This window comes from Typopeltis vanoorti, chromosome 17 (genome assembly GCF_054136105.1).
Source record: "Typopeltis vanoorti isolate ZY-2024b chromosome 17, IOZ_Tvanoo_1.0, whole genome shotgun sequence".
In the NCBI taxonomy this organism is placed as follows: Eukaryota; Metazoa; Arthropoda; class Arachnida; order Uropygi; family Thelyphonidae; genus Typopeltis; species Typopeltis vanoorti.
In genome coordinates, this window is record NC_143565.1 from 38532144 (window position 1) to 38555274 (window position 23131).

Here is a 23131-nt window from a genome sequence, read left to right on the forward strand (position 1 = left end):
TTAAAATTGGTTTGAACACAGTCTTATATACAGCTAATTTAGTATTTTGACTAATTGCTCTCTTATACCATATAAATTTATTCAGTTGACTTCCTACCATATCAGCTTTGTTGATTCTATTGTCTATTTCAATATTTAATTTACCATCTTCACTAAAAATCATGCCTAAGTAGCGGAAATGTTTTTTTCAGTCAGGGAATCTTGCAGACTTGTAGTGGACTTATTTAGAAGTATAACATCATCCGCATAAAGCAAAGGGCTGACACTGACATCTCCAATTTTGATATCAGGTTCAATTCCACTTTCCTTCATAATGTGATCCATATAGATAACGAATAACAGAGTGGATAATGTACATCCTTGTTTCACATGAGATTTAAAATTAAACCATCTTCCTGTATGTCCTTTGCTTCTCTAATAGCTTCTCTCTTGGCACCTTGTCATATGCTTTTTCCAGATCTACAAAACTTAAATACAGATCTTTGTTATATTCCTGACTTCTCAAGTATTTGTCGTAAAGTGAAAATCTGATCCTGACAGCCTCTATTTGGCCTGAATCCAGCTTGTTCTTCAACAAGCTTCTCTTCCACAATTCTTCTCAACCGTTTCTCAAGTATACTGGCATAAATCTTACCAGCTCAGTAGAGAAATGCCTCTGTAATTCTCACATTCAGTTTAATTTCCCTTTTTATACATGGGTAATATGAGAGCGCTTCTCCAATCGTCTGGAATTCGTCCCTCTGTTCAGGCCATCTGAACTATGTAGTGCAGCCACTGTAAGAATTTTATACCTGCATACTTTAGCGTTTCTGGTCAAATATCAAATTACCTGCCTGGTTGGCTGAGTGGCTATCGTATCTGCTCTCCAGCCAAAAGGCTGCAGGTTCGAATCCTGCCATGAGCATGGATGTTTGCGATTGTCTATGAAAATACTAGTGGTAATATCTACACCAACACCATCTACATGAAGATAGTTGCGGTTGGTGAAGTGGTGGAGACGGAGAGTTGTAGAGTAGGTACCCTCCCTCCATGAGTCTTTGGACTCCCTGGTGGTGTTATGTAATAATAATAATAATAATAATAATAATATTATCATCTACTCCTGCCCTTTCCACATTTCAGGCCTTTGATGACTTTTTCTACTTCAAGTATGGATATGTATTCCTGATTGCATGCCTGGACAGTTTTTTTTTTTTTTTTTAATCACTGTGCTGTCATTACTGCTAGTTTCATTTAACAATTTTTCGAAGTAATTACTCCATACTTCAAGGATATCTTTTTCTCCAGTTTTCATATCATCTTTATCATCTCTAATTCCTTTTACAGCACTCTTTCCACCATTTCTGAGCTTCTTCAACAACTTCCAGAATATCTTGTCACCTTCTTGATATTTATTTTCTGTTCTTACCAAAGTCTACCATGACGTTGTTTAATTTAGCTTTATTTTGTTTAGCTAGTTTTACGCAGTGTTTAGCTTTCTTACATTTGTCTCTGTATTCTCTAAAAGCACAAGTTGACTTATTTGCCAGTAACTTTTGAAATGCTTTCTTCTTTTCCTTCAGTGCCTATTTAACTTCCTGTGTCCACCATGGAGTTCTGATTTTTCTATCCTTGCAGACAACCTCACCACATGCCTCTCTGGATGAATCAATCAATATTTTCTTCGGAGCTTGCCAATGAATCTCCAAGATTTGATTCCTGTTCTCAAACTCTAATTTTTTCTTGAATAATGTTTGTATATTTTAGTCTACAGTTCACATCTGAGAGCTGCTCAACTTTTATTTGCTTTAAAACTTTTTTATATGTTCTTCTTTTCAGTATGAAATTCAATTTTATCCTGCTCAAGACTAAATGGTGATCACTTCCAATTTTAAATCCTCTGTACACTCTAGTGTCCTGCACAAGAGAGAAAACATCACTATCAACAATAACATAGTCAATGAGACTTTTCTTGTTCCTTGCATCTTCTCTTCATGTGAATCTGTGCACATTTTTATGTTGGAACATGGTGTTAGTACTAACTAGTCCATGTCCTGAGCAGAAATCCAACAAAGATACCAAGTTAAAGATACCAAGAAATTATATACTTAGTTTAATCCTTTATCTAAGCGTAAGTGAACAAAGTTTGCACCTCAAATATAATCAGGACAGGGCAATTTGTATATAGAAGCTAACGACTTCACACCTTAGTATCTTTATGGGTATGTATAATGTTATGCATTATGGGAAGGGTCCCTACTCAGACCGATTTAGACCTTTATTGAAGTCAGTGGGAGCCAGACCCAGAGAAGCATATGTGCTGTGCATTATGGGATACTAAGGCAAGTGACGTGAAGTCATTAGCTTCTATATATGAGTTGCCTGTCCTGATTATAATTTCAGGTGCAAACTTTGTTTGCTTACACTTGGATAAAGGATTAAACCAAGTATATAATTTCTTGGTATCTTTAATTTATAGCATTACCAAGTGGAAAAACTTCCAACAACAGAACATTGTGTCTTTCAAATGGAAAAGACCTGATTTTGATTCTTGTCACACTTTTACAAGGCAGGAAATGCAGTATAACCAATCTAATTTTGCTTTATTTATTTTGCATGTAGTTGAATATTTGTAGACTGTACTTACAAAAATCATGTGAAGGCAGGTGTTCCAATATGAACTGGAGAGAGAGAAAATGATGAATGCAAGGAAAAAATTTCTATAAGTTTGGAGTTAAAGTAGACAGAATGGTATACAGTGTAATATAGTAATCAGCAAAAACAGAAATCCTTAAACCAGGATTCACTCCTACTTCAAAATTCTTTGTGCTATTTTCTCTGTTACTGCAATATCTCTTAAAGAGTTCAACTCACTACCTATAATCACTAGCCTCAATATTTTTTGACGTGCAGTTCTATCAATATCATCTTTACACCTCACAATACTTAATGCCCAACTATTTTTTCCATAATATGATCTTTTCAAATCCTCCTGAAGGATACTTTATCAACTTTAGGTACCAATATCTTTAACTATTAGATGCTTTACAGAAATATGTGGTAAAAAAAAAAAAATGATTTAACAAATGTAAAGGAAATTAGAATTTATTTAGAGCTTCCGTATATTGCTCACTGTAACATGAGCATCATTTAGGGAGAAAGCAAAAGAATTGCTTACAACATTCAAAATATTAACATAAGAATGAGACAAACAGCATGAGTCCTACTTTCACCTGTCTCAGACACAGTTGAGTGAGCAGAAGACAATACTATTACACATTATTAAAGTTCCAAGGAACCATGTCAGGTGAAGTTTTGTCGTGGCTGAGTGGTTGAGGTGATGAACTAGATATCCATTAGGGTCTCCCCCCACAGGTTCGAATCCTGACTGTGGTGTATTTTTTTTTTATCCTGACAGGAATAGAGATGAAAGGGAATGACGTGTTTCATGAAGACAGAAAGAGTAAAAAGGGAGGAGGAGTGCTATTGATGATCGAGAAAGAGTTATGTCCATACAAGGTAGAGATGCAAGAGGGAAATAGTGCCAGTGATTTTGAGACAATATGGTGTGAAATATGTTGACTAATTTTGACAGTAATATATCAGAACACAGAAAGCCAAGTAAATAATTATTTATTGACTTATTGCTGATATTTCGCTGGTGTTATAACAAGCATCTTCAGAGCACAAAACACACACACAGTTTGTCACAGTGTGTGAGACTACAACAACATGGTGTAATAATGGGACTAGTTAGAAAAATTGTAGAAACAACACAAAGACTAAAGTCCTAATTAGGCATCCTATATCTTTAAAAAAAAAAAAAAAAAAGACAGAGAGAAAGCAGGTACTAGTTATGTCTTAAGATGACTGTTCTCCCAAATTTTAGGCAAATTTATAGAGTCATATTTGTTAAAATTCGGAGTATGTTTCATGGCTTCTGTTGCTTCTAAGAATAATCTCTCTGACTTGTAAAAGCTTCTGTGCAGTAATTTTGTTCTCTTCCAGTTGATCCTGTGTGCAGGGGTATCCAAAGCATGGTCTGCTAGGCTAGATTTGCTATAGCAATAGTGACGGACGTATCTTTTATGTTTACTGATGCAGATGTCCACACTTCTTCCTGTTTGACCGTAGTAAGCTTGATCACACGAGCAGGGTACTTCATAGATTCCTAGATGTGATAAACAGGTGAACGGATCAATTTGGGTGAACGGATGATAGTTGCTAATTTGCCACACGATCTGAGTAGAGTGTTTAGTTGATTTTTATTGAGAACTCTAGATATCTTTTCCGATGTGCCTTTAATGTATGGAATAGTAACTATTCTGTTTTAGTTCTCTGTGGTGGATAGTGGGGTAGTGGTTTCTTGGGAGCATTTAGTATTTTGTCTATCCTGTGAGGATTATAGCCATTGGCTATGAAGGTGTGGCATAAGTGAGCCAGTTCAGCGGCAAGAGCATTGTCATTTGAACAGAAGGGCTTGAGTTTGTTTACTGTTTCTTTAGGAAGTGACTTTTTTCAGTAATTTATGCACTTATTCTTTTGTATATTGGTGGGATTGTGATCTATAATTTTGTATGTTGACTGGTCTTGTAGAAGTGTGTGCATTTTGTTTTCATATTCTGTTGCATCAATCGCCATTTATGTTAAAAAATAAAATAAAATAAATAAAAATAAATAGTCAACACTCAAAAATCCACTTTACAATGGAACTGGCTAATAAATGTCTGTTCTTCCTGGATACACTAATCACACGTCTCCCAGATGGTTCCTTATCATTCTCAGTTTTTAGAAAACCCACACACAGGGAAATATTTACACAAACAATTGCACCATCACCCCTCTCAACAGTATCGTATCTTAAAAATGCAAACCCACAGGCTGAGAGCAATATGTTCTAATGACAATGCTCTTGCTGCTGAACTGGCTCACTTACACCACACCTTCTTAGCCAATGGCTATAATCCCCACAGCTCCCAAGAAACCTCTCCCACTATCCACTACGGAGAACTACAATAGAACAGTCACTATTCTATATATTAAAGGCATATTGGAAAAGATATCTTAAGTTCTCAATAAACATCAACTACACACTGTATTCAGACCGTGTGTCAAATTAGCAACTCTCATCCGTTCACCCAAGGATAGCATTTCTCCTTTATCACATCTAGGAGTCTGTGAAGTACTCTGCTCATGTGATCAAGCTTACTATGGTCAAACAAGAAACTGTGGGCATCTGCATCAGTGAACATAAAAGATACATCCGACACTATTGCTATGGCAAGTCGGGCCTAGCAGACCATGCTTTGGATACCCCTGCACACAGGATCAACTGGAAGAAAACAAAAGTACTGCACAGAAGCTAAGTCAGAGAAATTATTCTTGGAGGCAACAGAAGCCATGAAACATACTCTGAATCTTAACAAGTATGGCTGTATAAATTTGCCTAAAATTTGGGAGACAGTCATCTTAAGACATAACTAGTACCTGCTTTCTCTCTGTTTTTTTTTTAAACATAGAGGATGCCTAATTAGGACTTTAGTCTTTGTGTTGTTGCTACAATTTTTCAAACTAGTCCCATTATTACACCATGTTGTTGTAGTCTCATGTACTGTGACAAACTGTGTTTTGTTCTCTGAAGATGCTAGTTATAACACCAGCAAAATATCAACAATAAGCCAATAAATAATTCTTTACTTATTTTTCTGTGTTCTGATATATTACAGTCAAAATTAGTCAACATGTGCGATGAACACATAAGCCTTTCTACACGTTTATGGTGTGAAATAGAAGTTAATAGAATGAAATACTTAGATATTGTGATAGACCTGCTAATGTGGATGGTAGTAACCATGAAATGTATAATCAAATTAGCCAAGCAAATAACAAAAGGGTGATCATTAATGGCAATTTTAATTATGGCAATATAGACTGGAAATAAAGAAAATAAGTTTTTGAGGGACAACTACCTCAGGCAGTATGCAACAAAGGACACTCGAGGATTGAGGGTCTTGGATTTGATCATCTCATCAGATGATGTTATTATAAATGAGGAGTCAAATCACCCTCCTGGTGAAAGTGACAATGAAGTGATTACCTGCATGGTTGCCAGTGTGAGGACCTCTGTGAGGAAAGGATATATGTGGAACTACAAGGCTGGCAATTATGCAAAGCGTGAGATATTCAAGAACTGTCTACTAGAAGCAATGTCTAAATGTATTCCAAAGAGTCAGAAGGTTAAATAAGGTAGGTGTGATTGAATAGATTAAGGGTGCATTATAGAGGCATGAATGCGATATGGAGAAATTAGTGTAAGAACTATTGCTGCAGAGATATAGTTGAGATATTTAATGAGCAAGGTCTTTTGTCATGGAGAGTTTGAGAGTAGGAAATGATGAGGAGGAGAGACTAATTGTAAGTGAGCAAGAGGTGTATGGGGAATTGAGCAAACTTTCTGTTAATAAGGCTGTCGGAGTTGATAATACATCACCATGTATTTTGAAGGAATGTGCCAGGGAGTTGGCATCTGCCATGATATATATATGTTTAATATGAGTCTTGCACTGAATCAAGTTCCAAAGGAATGGAAGGAAGGAAGGCAAGATTGTGCCACTTCATAAGGAAGGTGACCAAACTCAAGCATCAAATTATAGGCCTATGTGTGTGTCAGTTGTTGTGGATAAAGTGTTGGAGAGGCTGGTGAGAACCAGGATCCAGAAATGGGTTGGCTATCTGATAGGTATAAGAAAGTTATATATGGGGAAGCAATATCCCTGAAGAGGAAAGTCAATAGTGATATACCTCAACGGTCTGTTTTAGGGTATCCATTGTTGTTTAACTTATATGTTAATGATATTGGGTGAGAAAGGAATGGGGATATTCAGTTGTTTGCAGAAGATGCAAAGTTGGGACGAACTATGAAGAGTAGAGAAGATAATGTGGCCTTACAAGAAAACTTGAATAGATTGAGTGAATTGGCACAGGAATGGGGATGCCAGTTCAATGTTGCAAAATGTAAGGATTTAAAATTTGGAAAACAAAGATGGGATGTGGAATTTACACTTGGTGAAGATATATTATTGGAGGTGGAGGAAATAAGAGATCTTGGGGTGATAGTGGATAATAATCTAAAATTTAGAGGCCACATTTCCAAAATTGTGAGGACAACACAATGAATTCTGGGAATGATGCAGAGAACACTGACTTATAGAAGTAAGGAGATTCTTGTTCCATTGTATAAGACTCTGATTAAGCTACACATGGACCACTGTGCAACTGACTAAGGTAGTTTCTCATCTCTGGAATGTCGAATATGAGGAAAGGTTGAGAAGATTCAATTTACAGAGTCTAGTAGATAGGAGGAAGAGGGGTAATATGATAAAGACCTACAAGTTATTAAAGGGTTGTTATAGGATCAATGTTGAAAAGGTTTTACAGAAAACGATAGGAGATCAGAAGAGAACCAGAGGTCATCCCTGGAAGCTGTATAAGGAGGATGTGAGCAAGGGGGAGTGAGAAGCAAGTTTTTTGCCTTCAGAGTTGTGAATGATTGGAATGCCTTACCTGAGAGGGTGGTGTCCCACAGATGAGACCTCAATAAAAGTCTCATCAGTGGGAACCAGACCCAGAGGATGCTCTGGGTCCTGCTCCTACTGATGAGACCCATCTATGCATTATGGGAAAAGTAATTACCCAGATTGGTTAGCATTATACACATCTGAAAGGGTGTGTGTGCTTTGCATTATAGGATAAGACAATTGAAGTCATCAGCTTCTATATACAAGTAGCCCAGTAGTGAAGTATCCTCACTTGCAAAGAATGTTTACACACCAGATAAAGGATTAAATCAAGAATATAATTTCTTGGCATCTTTAATTTATAGTTTATGGCTATTACTTCCCAAAATTTGGAGAGGCATGCAGTCTGTTTGATTAAGATTAGGACAATGACATAGTATTTCACATGTTTTAAGGAACAGATGATTGAAATTAAATCTACTATAGTGTAATATCTTTGTATGATTCCAATGAACTTTATATCTAGTTTTGATGACATGAGAAGCAACGGCTGAACCATCTGATTTATTGAAATGTTATGTAAACTATGTGCTCTTCAATTCTGATTCTAGCAAAATGGCCAGTCTGTCAGAAATAGCAAAGTCAACATGAAAGGGGGGGGGGGATACATGAGCAAAGAAAGTGGAGGCAGTTTATCTTTAGCAGATGGTAAGAAAGAAAATAACTTTCATGCTGGTTTGAAAGTAGTGTACAGATTGTATTTTTGGACTGTATTTGAATTTCCATTATCAGAATAGAATGCTCTTTGTTCCCTTGGCTGAAACATGTACATTGCCATCATGAAAGATAACAAAGATAATGGTACTGTTTTGATGAATACCACCAAGTATAATCACAAAATGAATGTTTCTTTACAGATCAACATAGTATAATGAGCAGGGATCCGACTTAAAGCTCAATAAGCAAATTAAATAAATTATTGGATCAAACATATTCTTTAGATGCTCACACTGATTAAACATTGTGATTTCATCATGCTCATCCCCACATATCTAACCTTCATGATAGACAAGTCTGGTTACCCACTATGTCCAATAATTGATTGCATTGGCTCACCAACTTATTACTTAGCTAAATACATTTCAAAGTTTATTCAAAACCTCACTGGACATACCAATATTTATATTAAAAATACTACTGACTTCAAAGAAAACTTAAAGATATTCATTTGATGGAATCCAAAATTATGGTCTATTTATTATTATTATTATTATCCAGGCCTCCATTGGAGTCAAAAGACTGATTGTGGGAGAACTTTCCTGGGAAAGTCTATCATACCACTCCTTGAACTCATTGACTGTTCTTGCTCTCACCACTCTATCAGGTAATGCATTCCACTGTTCAACCACCCTCCATGCAAAGGAACCATTCCTCACCCTCTTGCTCACGGCTTCATTTTGTAACTTCCAGGGATGGCCCCTTGTCATCGCTCTGTCCTGATGTTCACCAAGAAAATAACTCCCCAGTGTCAACTCTGTAACTACCTCTGAACAGTTTAAAAGTCTCAATCATATCAATTCTCCTTCTTCTATCTATCAAACTCTGCAGTCCATATTCCCTTAATCAAACTCTGCAGTCCATATTCCCTTAGCCGATCCTCATAACTAACATTGTACAGTCCTGAAACAATTTTTGATATCTGTCTCTGTACCCTTTCCCCCAGTTAATTTGTCCCCTTCAAATCCTGGGGACCAAATTGAGAATAATAGTCTAAATGTTGTCTGATCAGGTCTTATACAAATGAATGATAACTTTTATTTCTACAAGTCAGCATCCTTCTCAGTATTGCAGCAATCATCTGGGTTACCTTCACCACCTTTGCAATATGTTCCTCGAATTTCAGTTTTCTATCAAATCATCACCCCCAGATCTCTTCTCTTCCATTCTTCCTCCAGTATAGCTCCTCCGATCAAGTATGCATCCTCCCATCGATGTATCCCAAACTTCAAGACTTTACATTTTGCTGCATTAAACCGACAACAAATTCATTTGTCCATCTGTCTAGTTTATTCAAATCCTCTTGTTGGGCTGCCACATCTGCACTATTACTAATAATCCTCCCAGCTTCAAATCATATGCAAACAACTAAATATCTCCCTGAAATCCATTAACAAAAAGGTTAAACAATACAGATCCCAGTACTGAATCCTGTGGAACCCCACTTGTAACCTTCTGCTTCCTTGATATTGCCCCACCATATACAACTCTCTGATACCTATAAAGACAACCAATCCTGATTTCAGTTGACTAACCCGACATTTAAACCCATGTGCTGCAACTTAAATATCAGCTTATCATGTCAAACGTCTTTGCAAAATCCAAAGAAATAGCAGTACATGTCTTTCCCTCATCAACTGCTCTTGTCACTTTATTATAAAAGGCAATCATATTACTAAAGCAAGAGAATCCCTTAACACATCCATGTTGATTCTCACAGATAACATTATCCTCATCTGCACAATGTTGTATATAATTCCTCACTAATTTCTCCAAAACCTTAACAACTACTGATGACCCACAAACTGGCCTATAATTAGACACTTCCAGTCTGCTACCACCCTTTTGCAGTGGCACTATCTTACCTTTCTTCCATTCCTTGGGTACCTTTACCACAGCCAGACTTTTATTGAAGATCCAAGTCAAACAGAGTTGTTAGTTCTTTAGCACGTTCTCTCAAAACCCGTGGCAAAATACCATGCAGTCCCATAGCTTTACTGGTAATCCAGAGTACTCAGTATTTAAAAACCTTCTTCTCCAGGATGAAATACTCCAATAAAGTGCCCATTGAACAACTCCACTATCTCCTCTCAGTCACTCTATTCCCATTTTTATCCTGCAATGTCATTCTTCCACAATTATTTCACCTCCTACTGGCCACATAGTAAAAAATTCCCTAGGATTTTCTTTGGATCTTAGTGCAAATCTCTTATATTCCAGTTTTGCTTTCCTCACCATTACTGGTTACTCGCCTGGTCTGCGTCTTATATTCTTCACGTATCTGCCCTCCACCTGTTTCCTTATATTTCTTCTATAATCTCTTTTTCACCTGCAGTTCCTGTTTGATATTGTTTGTCATCCACTTTACACACCAAATTGTGTCCTCTTCTTCACTCATGGAATACAGCTTACTATTGCTGCTAACAAATATTCCTTCACAATTTCCCAAGCACTAATGATATCCTGGTCATCCAATTCTGCCCTCCATGGAACTGCCCCTAGTTGATATCTAGGACTATTATAATCAACTGCCTTATAATTCCAGATACATTCTCTTTTCTTTGATACACCTGCATGTCTATTCATCTTGCAAGTCAAAACCACATGCTCACTCTCTCCAACTGGCAGGAGAGATGTCATCTCACTTATTATCAGCTCTTCTGATGCTATGACCAAATCCAAAGCTCTTGAACCTCTTGCCTAAGACATTTGTCCCTCAAGAATTCCAGAAATTCCATCCCCTTATTAATACATGCATTTCCTCTTCCCAGCTTATACTGCTGTAGTTAAAATCTCCCATAACAATCATTCTTCTTGCACTTGCCAAGCGCAACTGCCAAAACATCTCCTGCTCTCCACCCTATGTGCTCCCTGGTTTATAGCAACACACCACTAAATATCCTGTCTGGCCACTTCTACCTCACACCACATGCTTTCAAAACCATTAGTGTCGCTGCCTTCCAAAGCCTCCACTCTTAAAGGGCATAAGTCATCACTTATCATAAGCCAGTACTCCGCATCACGTTTTCCTTTCCTATCCTGCCGAAAAATGCTCTACCCCGCCACTTCAATTCCTGTTATTATATCATCCTCCATCAACCACGTCTCAGCGATCCCAATAATCTTTAGCCAGGCTGACGCTATCAGCACCACCAATTCATCTCCTTTATTTCAGATACTCCTGGCATTTGTATAGACCATAAAAATGTCACTGCTTCTATACCTATCATTGTCCCCTCTCAACCCCACTGGACTCAGTGTTGCCTGATATCGTCCCCCTTCCCCCAAGCACCCATTCCCACAAGAGGCTACCCCTGCTACCATCCACCCTGGGAATTCTAGTTTCCCTGTATTGACACACTGACTCATTCAAAAAAACAGCAATCTTTCCAGATGCCTTCATCCTTCCTCATTAAAATGCAAGCGTCTCTCGCATACAGTTCTCTTCTATCCTCAAACGTCCTCCAAGTATCCACATATTCCAATCCTCTCTTCTGACACATTCTGGTTATTATGCTATTCAGTATTACTGCTCTTCTGCTCAACTTGTTGCTATCATACCTGGGCAACACACACACAATCTTTCCTCTCTGTGTTTTCTTTTGCACAACCTCAAGTGAGAATCTCAGATCTCTCGCTGCCCAATTTACATTGCCTCTCAAGTCATTTGTGCCCAACAACACAATCATTTCATCCATCCTTTCATCCCTCTTAATTGCCATAGCAACATTTTCTATCGTCCCTCCAGGCAAACACAACTCTAGCATCCTGTCTTGCACACCACAGATCATCGAGTCTCCATAAATCATGTAGTTTCTCTATTGGCAAACATATCTCTCCAAGAAACTCTTCAGTTTTTAAAAAATGATTTTCCTGAGGCTGTTATTGTTTAAAATTTACCGTCAATGAAGGATACTGATACTGCACAAGGCTGAACAAACTGCATCAGCAAATAAAAGAAACAGCAACAGGCATTCTTATCTCAACAGCTTTTTTTTTATTTTGTCATGATGCATCTGAAAAGTCAACTTTTGAACTCCGATTTTCCTCAACTTGTATCTGGCTATGTTTTGTTGATGATAATGCAGTCTAGTCTCACTCTGAAACAGAATTACTTCCATTTTTATACAGAAAAATCTCCATATACGACTACATCAAGTTCACTATTGAATGTGAATCTAACAACAGTCTTCTCTTCTTAGATACCTTAATAATCATTGCAGAAGCAGCAAGAGATAGAATCAGGAAGTCTGAAGTAGTAATAAAGACTGAACAAACAAAAAAGAACAACAAGTTAAGGAGAAACTTATTTATAGTGACTCAATAATCAGGGAAGTGCTTACTGAAAGTGTGACAAAATCGTGTTTTGCTGGTGCAAAAATTCACAATATTAGTCAAGCCATCCAGGTGCAAAAAAATAAGGTGAAGAAATTGATTGTTTTAGTTGACACAAATGATTTGAGAAGCATTCTATGAGATAGGATGTAAAGGAGTTGTTAGAAGAGACAAAACTGAAGAGTGAGAAGGTGAAGATAGTCTTGTAATATGCTATGATAGAGGTGAACTGAGGAGGAGGGTGTTGAAAACTAATGAATCAAGACATTGTTAAAAAGGAATGATCTAGAATTTCTGGATCTCTGGTCTGTGTTTGGCAAAGCGCAAATTTAGGAAAACATAAGCAAATAGGATGGAAGTAGACAGACTTATGTGTTCATCGAACATGTTGTTTATTATTTTAACGGTATAATAGAACACAGAAACTAAGTAAATAATTAATTTATTAACTTGATGCTGATATTTCGCTGGTATTATAACCAGCATCTTCAGAGCACAAAAACCACTGTTTGTCACAATACGCTAGACTAAAACAACATGGTGTACTTAAAATTGTAGCAGCAACACAAAGACTAGAGTCCTGATTTTGGCGCCCTCTATTAAAAAAAAAAAAAAAAAAAAACGCTATCATATATTACTAGAGTCCTAGAAAAGTGCTAGGATCTATGGATCACCAAAAATTCACAAACCAGGCACACCCCTACGCCCAATTGTGGACAGTATAAATAGTCCCACATACAAACTGGCTAGACATTTAGCGAAGCTACTAGCCACTCTCACTAACAATTCTCCCTCCTTTATCAAAAATTCAGCACACCTAAAAAGCATCTTACAACACCTCACCCTAAAAAGCTCAGACTTAATAGTAAGCTTTGACATCACTTCACTATTCACAAATGTACCACTAATAGAAACCCTCAATCTACTGAAGTCACACTTCCCCCCAGATATATTTGAACTATTCAAATTCACAATACATGCAGGATATTTCACATGGAAAGGGAAAATATACAAACAAATTGATGGGACAGCCATGGGCTCCCCCCTTTCTCCCCCCCTAGCCAACTTTTACATAGAACACCTGGAAAAACAAGCAATCAATACAGCCACTCGCAAACCAACACTTTGGCTACGCTATGTTGATGATGTGCTTGCTATTTGGCCACATGGCCCTGAGACATTGAAAACATTCTTAGCACATTTAAATAGCCAACATCCAAAAATCCACTTTACTATGGAACTGGAAGCCAACAACTGTCTGCCCTTCCTGGATACACTCATCACACGTCTCCCAGATGGTTCCTTATCATTTTCAGTTTTCAGAAAACCCACACATACAGGCAGATACTTAAACAATCACACCATCATCCTTCTCAACAATATGGCATATTAAAAACGCTAACCCATAGAGCGAGAGCAATCTGTTCAAATGACAACGCTCTTACTGCTGAACTCACTCACTTACGCCACACCTTCTTGGCCAACGGCTACAATCCACAAAAAATAAACAAAATACTAAACACTCCCAAGAAACCCCTCCCATCATCCACCACAGAGAACTACAACAAAACAGTCACCATCCCCTACATTAAAGGCACATCCGAAAAGATCTCAAGAATTCTCAATAAACATAAACTACGCACTACATTCAGACCATATAGCAAATTAGCCACCCTCATCCGCTCACCCAAGGACAGCATTCCTCCTTTATCACATCCAGGAGTCTACCAAGTACTCTGCTCATGCAATCAAGCTTACTACGGTCAAACAGGAAGAACTGTGAATATCCACATCAGCGAACATAAACGATACGTCCGGAAATATCATTATGGGAAGTCGGGCCTAGCAGACCATGCTCTGGATACCCCTGCACACAGGATCAACTGGAAAAACACAAAAGTACTACACAGAAATCCATATAAATCAGAGAGATTGTTCTTAGAGGCGACAGAAGCCCTAAAACACACTCCAAATCTCACAAATATGGCTGTATTAACTTGCCGAAGATCTGGGAGACAGTCATATTAAGAAAAAACTAGCACTTTTCTAGGACTCTAGTAATATATGATAGCGGTTTTTTTTTTTTTTTTTTTTTTTTTTTTTTTTTTTTTTTAATAGAGGGCGCCAAAATCAGGACTCTAGTCTTTGTGTTGCTGCTACAATTTTAAGTACACCATGTTGTTTTAGTCTAGCGTATTGTGACAAACAGTGGTTTTTGTGCTCTGAAGATGCTGGTTATAATACCAGCGAAATATCAGCATCAAGTTAATAAATTAATTATTTACTTAGTTTCTGTGTTCTATTATACCGTTAAAATAATAAACAACAGGATGGAAGTAGGTGAGTTTGTGTGGATTCACCCATGAGGCAAGCAAGTGTGAGAATGAATCTAGTCTCACAAGCAAAAATAATGGAGAGGGTAGTCAATTCAGGAAGTGAAGCTGGGGCCTAAAGAGATGCTGCAGTTTCTATATGTTAATGCCAGAAGTATCAGGAACAAGAAGGAACTTTTAGTACTGGTTAGTGCAACCTTGCTAAAACTTATAAGCATTAGTGAAACTTGAGCTAACAACAGATGATGTAGTTACAGGGATAGAAAGTGAAGGGTTTAGTATTTTCAGGGAAGATAGAGAAGATAGGATGGGGGGGGGGGGTACTGCTGATGATAGCAGGTGAATTGCAGCCAAAATGAATAGGCAGGAGTGTGGCTGTTCATTTCAAGCAGTCTGGTATGATATTAAGGTCAGTAACACAAAATATACAGTTGGTAGTTGCTGTAGGACAGGGAGTTCCACAAATTATCTGAAAGACATGCATCAGAAAATTAGTACATTGAGTACAGGACAAGTCATTATTATGGGGATTTCAACTATGGGGATATAAACTGGAAGGAAGAAAAATCACAGCAGGAAGGAAATGGAATTTATACACCTACTAAGAGATAATTACTTGAGGCAGCATGTGACGGACAGGGACTAGGGGAGTGAGAGTATTGAACCTGGTCATAGGATCAGAAGAGCAATCCATAACTAAGGTGACCACATGCCTCCAACTGGCAAAAGTAACCATGCAATTTTGACTTGGAGGATTTTAAAATGAGGACTATTCTGTCAAGAAGAAGTATATGAGGAACTACAACACAGGTGATTATGAGCTGTGTTGTATCTTAAATCTGTGCCATTGCATAAACCACTGCAGGGTAAGGATGTTAGTAGTGCATGGTAAATAGTTAAAGGTCATCTAGAAGATGCAATAATAAATTATATATCTAAGATAAAGAGGGTTAATCAGGTAGGAGTTAAATAAATGAGTAATATCATTAAGCATGGGATACAGATGAAGAAAATGCTATTGGGGTATATATGGTGAAAAGTGACCAGCAAACTTATAAAGAGTACAAAGCTCAAGCAAAAAAGGTGACCAGCATAGCAAGGAAGGAAAAATCGGATTACAAGAAAAATTTAGCCGAGCAGGCCAAAGGAAATCCCAAAGAGTTTTTTTCATTATGGCAAGTAAGAAGAAGAATGACTATGGAAGATTAACTGTAATGAATGATGATGGTCACGAGGTGAGAGAAGCAGATAAAATTACTCAGTGACCACTTTGCAAAGGTATATCATCCTAGTGAGGTTACTGCTTTAACATATGTGACAGAGATTAATGTGGGAACAGAGGTGGATGAACTGGAGGTTCTTAGGATATTTCAGAATCTCAATGTAAATACACCTATGGAATTAGATGGGATATCAGCTTGGGTTTTGAGAGAATGTGCAATGGAAATGGTAATGCCTCTGACTAGGCTGTTTAAGTCTCAGGTCTGGTATAGTTCCAATGGAGTGGAAAGAGGGCAAAATAATTTCATTATATAAGGGAGGTTCTAAGACTGTAGTAGCAAATCATAGACCAATCATCCGTATCTGAAGCATGGTGGTGATAAAATTACTGAAAAAATTGGTATAAAAGAGAATTCAAGAATGAGTGAATAAAGATATAATACTGTATGAGGGGCAACATGGGTTTGTGAAGGGTAAATCATGCCTTAGTAATTTACTAACTTTTTATAATAGAGTAACAGCTGAGTTGGATAAAGGAAATGGTTATACGATGATTGTGCTGGATTTCGCAAAGGCATTTGACAGAATATCACATGAACCTCTGTTATACAAAATAGAATAAATGAGGATGGATAAGACACTAGTTATGTGGATAAGAGAGTGGCTGTTGGACAGATATCAAAAAGTGATATATGGAGGGTAAGAATCAAGACAGAGTTCAGTGCTGCAGAGTTCAGTGCTGGGACCACTACTGTTTGATTTGTACATCAATGATATAGGAAATAACCTGAAAGGAAATATTCACTTGTTTGCTGATGATGCAAAATTAGCTAAAGTAATAGTTAATCAAGGTGATGTGGAGAGTTTGTAGGACAATTTAAATAGACCACCACATAACCAGTGTCAATATGGGCAAAAAATAATGAGTATCAGTTTAATGTGGAGAAATGTAAAGTTATGCATTTGGGATAAAAAAATTACAAACTGTGTACTACATTGATGAAACTCCAGGAAAGATATTAAGCTAGAGATTTAGGGGTGGTGGTTATACAGAGAGTTAAAGTTTAGAGGACATGTGACTAAGGTTGCTAAGGTCCATAAGATTACTTTGCTAATGAAGAACACATTAACAAGCAGAGATAAAGAAGTTGTTATTCCTCTTTATAAGATCTTCGTATCTACACCTTGATTACTGTGCTCAGGTTTGGTTTCCTGGGTTTCTTGAGAATGAGGAATCAGTGGAGAAGATTCAGAGGCGAGTGACCAAGATGGTGAGTTATCTGAGAATGTTCCCTATGAGGATAGATTGAGGGTATGTGGATTGCAGAAGTTGGTTTATAGAAGAAAAGTAGGGGATATGATAGAAACCTTTAAGTTGCTTAAAGGGTTTTTATAGGATTGATGCAGGGGAAATGTTTCAACACTTGGCTAGAATGACCAGAACAAAGGGTGATGTTGAAGTTGAATAACTATGTTTAGTAGGAGTGTGAGGACTAGATTTTTTACTAAAGAGTTGTGAATGAGTGGAATGAGTTGCCATAGTCAGTTGCAAGTGCTTTTGTCCTGTTAATGGGCTCAAGGAGAGGAATGATAGATGGTGTGGATAGTTTGGGTCTTCCGCAAAGAGTCTTCAGACTTTGTGGAGGCATCTATACAATAATAATAATAATAATAATAATAATAATAATGTATCTGCATTCACCACAATGTTTGACAATGTATTCCACTCGCTATCACTCTCAATGCAAAGAACTTGTTTTTTATGTCCCTGCTCATACTCTCCATATACAGCTTCTAGGGGTGTCCCTTTCTTCTATCCCCCTTCTCCCATTTATCAAAAACTTATTCTACATTAACCTGGTAACCCTGTAACAACTTAATGTCTCAATCATATCCTCTCTCTTCCTTCTAGTTACAAAGTTTTGCAAATTGCATTTCCCTCAATTTTTCATCATATCCTGCATCCCATAGACCAGATAAGACCATAGCCTTCTCTGGACCCTTTCCCGTACACCCTCATCAAAATGAAAACCAGCAGACCATATCTGAGCACAGTAATCCATACAAGGACTGATCAATACCTTATACAATAGAACCAGAATGTCTTTATTTCTATAAATTAAGGTCCTCTGCTGCAGTTACCAATCTCCCACTTTCATCCATTAACATCATCTTACCATAATCATTCTTCTTTCTACTTGCCACATATTGAAAAAACTCAAAGGGTTTTTCTTCACCTAATTTGCTAATTTCTACTCATACTGCCCTTTTGTTGTCCTTTCCAATTGAGTTACTCTTCTGACCCTGCTCTTTATACTCTTCATGCAACTGATTATTACCATTATTCATCTTGTACTGCCTCCAAAGTGCCATCAGAGTTCATGCTTATGCCCCTCATTCATCCATTTTACACCTACCTTATTCAGCATTTTTACCTCTGGAATACATTCACACATTGATGCTGTTATGTATTTTTTTTGTCAGTTCTCAAGCAGCATTTATTTCTTTATTGCTCAACTCCTCGTTCCATGCTATAGCTTCAAGCTATCTGCTAACTTGTTATAATCACCTACCTTCTATTCCACATAAATTCACATATATTCTGTGGATATATATATGCAGACTTCCACAGAAGTTTGCATATGGCTAGCCACAACCTAGGTGATCACATCATGATTATTCTCCCCAACTGGAGAGAAGTGCAAAACCCTACTCACAATTACATCCTCTGATGAAATGATCAGATCTAAAACTCTCGATCCTCGCATGCCTTCCTTTACGTGCTGCCTGAGATTGTTTCTCATGAACTTGAGAAATTCATTTTCCTTATTCCCAATTGCAATCTCTTCATTGCAATCTATACTGCCATAATTAAAATCATCCCTCCACATTTCCTGAACTATAAGCAACATCCAACTAAATATTGGCTGGCCAGCCAGTTTGGCTTTGTGGTTAGCGTATCTGCTCTCCAGCCAAAAGGCTGTGGGTTCAAATCCTGCTATGGGCATGGATGTTTGTGATTGTCTTTGAAAATATTAGTTGGTGTTTTTGGCAGTAGATGGCATTGGTGTAGATGATGATCATGGTAGTTGTGGTTCTCTGTAGTTGGTGGATTGAGTGGTAGGGACAGAGAGTTGTAGGGTAGGTGCCCTCCCTCGAAGGCTTTGAATTCCTTGGAGGTGTCACATAATAATAATAATATCTCTTCCTGTTAACCTCACTTCACATCACACTACCTCAAACCATTGCCATTATTTTCCTCTTTCATGTCTACCTTATGTGAACATAATTTCGCTGCTATCATCAGCAGTCCCTGCCCCCTTTCCTTTCTTGTGCTTTCTATCCTTGTGAAAAATGCTGTATCCTTTCATGTCTATTCCTGTTAGGATATCATCTTCATTCAACCATGTTTCACTTATTCTAACAATTTTTGGCAAATACAGTCAGTCAGTGAAATAATTTCATCTCCTTTATTTCTGATACTTCTGCATTTGCACAGTAGTTCATTTTTGGGTCTATAACCAGTCTCACTCGAGCCACTTGTTATTTGTGATTTTCCCACCACGTGTGGCCTTTCCCAATCGCTTTTATTATGCTTACCACAACACATATCCCACTCACATCCCAATCTATTCCATTTCTATGCTAATCATCCCCATATATACATTAACTACTCCTTCCAACATCCACTCCCCAAATGCCGTGTCTCCCTCCCTACCTGTGCTTCCTCCATTTCACTGTTCATTCCTGTTCTTCTTCATCTTTCACATTACTACTCTTTTTCTTGCCAAGTACTCCAGTCTCTTTTGTTCCACTCTTCTTATCTTTCAGTTCACTTCTTAGTTCTCATCTCTTGCTTGAATCACACACTGCATTTCCATCTAGTAAACAGTTTCTCCAGTTCACTCACTCCAAAGCCATTAAAAATGCAATCCATCACATCTATATAATTTCATTCTTCTCTTGAATACATGTTATACATCCACACTCTGCAATCTCTTCTTCTAATACACAGCTCTACCAGCATATCACTCATGATTCTAGCTCTACATCAACTCATCATTGTCATACTTCAGCAACACACTGACAACCTTTTCTCACGAATACTATTATTATTATTATTATTCAGGCCTCCATGGAGTCAAAAGACTCATCGTGGGAGGTCCTTCCTAAGAACATAAAGTCTGTCAAGACTCAACGAGGGGAGGTTCCCCCTAAGAAACACAAAGTCTATCATACCACTCCTTAAACTCATTGACCGTTCTCGCTCTCACTCCATCAGGCAATGCATTCCATGGCTCAACCACCCTCCATGCAAAGAAACCACTCCTCACCCTCTTGCTCACAGTTTCCTTTCGTAACTTCCAGGGATGGCCTCTTGTCATCACTGCTTCCCGCTGTTCAACCAAGTGAAAGAACTCCACAGTGTCAACCCTGTAACCACCTCTCAACAGTTTAAAAGTCTCAATCATATCACCTCTCCTTCTTCTATCAGCCAAACTCTGCACTCCACATCCCCTCAGCCGATTCTCATAACTATCCTTGTACAGTCCTGAGACCATCTTTGTCATCCGTCTTTGTATCTTTTCCACAGTTAATTTATCCCCTTCAAATCCTGGGGACCAAATCTGAGAACAATAATCCAAATGTGGTCTGATCAGAGACTTATACAATGGAATGATCACCCTCTTATCTCTGCAGGTCAGTGTCCTTCTCATAATTGCAGCAATCCTCTGTGTTACCTTCACCACCTTTGCAATATGTCCCCTAAATTTCAGGTTTCTATCAATCATCAACCCCAGATCTCTTGACTCCCCAACTTCCTCCAGTATAACTCCTCCCATAGAGTATGCAGCATCCCATCGATGTTTCCCAAACCTCAAGACCTTATATTTTGCTGCATTAAACCGACAGCCCCCATTCATTTGCCCATCTACATAGCTTATTCAAATCCTCTTGCAGGGCTACCACATCTGCACTATTACTAATAATCCTTCCCAGCTTCGCATCATCTGCAAACAACTGAATATCCCCTTGCAATCCACTGGCAATGTCATTGATATAAAGGTTAAACAATATAGGTCCTAGTACTGAGCCCTGTGGGACCCCACTTGTAACCTTCTGTCTCCTTGAAACTGCCCCACCATACACAACTCTCTGATATCTATCAGACAGCCAATCCTGAATCCAGTTGACCAATCTGACATCCAGACCCATGTGTTACAACTTAAATATCAGCTTATCATGTGGAACCATGTCAAATGCCTTTGCTAAGTCTAAGAAAATTACAGTATATGCCTTTCCCCTCATCTAATGTGCTTGTAACTTTATTATAAAAGGCTAGCATATTGCTAAAACAAGAGCACCCCTTCACAAATCCATGTTGACTCTAACAGATAACATTACCCTCATCTGCCCAGTGCTGCATACAGTCCCTCACTACTTTCTCCAAGATCTTAATAACTATTGATGATACACTAACTGGCCTATAATTAGACACTTCCAGTCTGTTACCACCCTTAATGGCACTATCTTACCTTCCTTCCATTCCCTGGGCACCTTTGCCGAAGCCAGACTTTCATTGAAAAGCCAGGTTAAAGGCACTGTCAGTTCCCTAGCACATTCTCTCAAAACTCGTGGTGAAATACCATCCAGTCCCAAAGCTTTACTGACATCCAGAGTACTCAGTATCTGAAACACACTCCCCTCCTGTATCTCTAAACCTCAAACCTGTCCTATCTCTCTAGCATTAAAACTGACTCCTCCAGGAAGAAATACTCCAATAAAGTGGTCATTGAACAATTCCACTATGTCCTCTGTATCAGTCACTCTATTTCCATTTTTATCCCACTCATTCTTCCAATATCATTCTTCCACAGTCATTTCTCCTCCTACTGGCCACATAGCTAAAAAATTCCCTAGGATTTTCTTTGGATCTTACAGCCAATCTCCTCTCATATTCCAGTTTCGTTTTCCTTACCACACTAGTCACTCTTCTGCCCTGTGTCTTATATTCTTCACGCATCCTCTCTTCACCTGTCTCCTTATATCTCTTCCATAGCCTCTCTTTCACATGCAATTCCTGTTTAAAATTGTTTGTCATCCACTTTACTCCAAATTGTGTCCTCTTCTTCACTCATGGTATACAACTTACCATTGCTGCTAACAAATATTCTTTCACAATTTCCCACTCGCTAACGATATCCCGGCCTTCCAATTCCTCCCTCCATGAAACTTCCCGAAGTTGATGTCTAAGACTATTATAATCACCTGCATTATAATTCCACATAAGTTGCTGTCTCTTTGATACTCCTGCATGCCTATTCGTTTTCCAAGTCAAAACCATATGGTCACTCTCTCCAACTGGTGGGAGAGATGTCATCTCAGTTATTATCAACTCTTCTGATGCTATAACCAAATCTAAAACTCTTGCACCTCTTGTTCCCTCTGTTACATGTTGCCTAAGACATTTGTCCCTCAAGAATTCTAGAAATTCTATTCCACTATTGCTACATGTATCTTACTCTCTCCAATTTATACTACTGTAGTTAAAATCTCCCATAACAATCATTCTTCTTGCACTTGCCAAACTTAGGTGTCTAAACATCTCCTGGTCCCCATCCTCCGTGCTCCTTGGTCTGTAGCAACACCCCACTAAATATCCTGTCTTGCCTACCTCTACCTCACACCATATGCTCTCAAAATCATTTGTCTCACTTCCTTCCAAAGTCTCCACTCTTAGAGGACATAGGTCATCACTTATCATAAGCAGTACCCCACCACCACGCTTTCCCCTCCTATCCTGACGAAAAATGCTATACCCAGCGACTTCTATTCCTGTTATTATATCCCCTTCTGTCAACCACATCTCAGTGATCCCAATAATTTTTGGCCAGGCTGATACTATCTGCGCCACCAATTCCTCTCCTTTATTCCGGATACTCCTGGCATTAGTATAAAGCATATAAA

The 23131-nt window shown here is 38.2% G+C and overlaps 1 protein-coding gene across 3 annotated transcripts in view; it reads right to left on the reverse strand.

Annotated features, from left to right (window-relative positions):
* The window catches only part of LOC150097302 (uncharacterized), a 194773-nt gene that overhangs the window by 105354 nt on the left and 66288 nt on the right, over positions 1-23131 (reverse strand). The gene's annotated exons all lie outside the window — the stretch shown is intronic.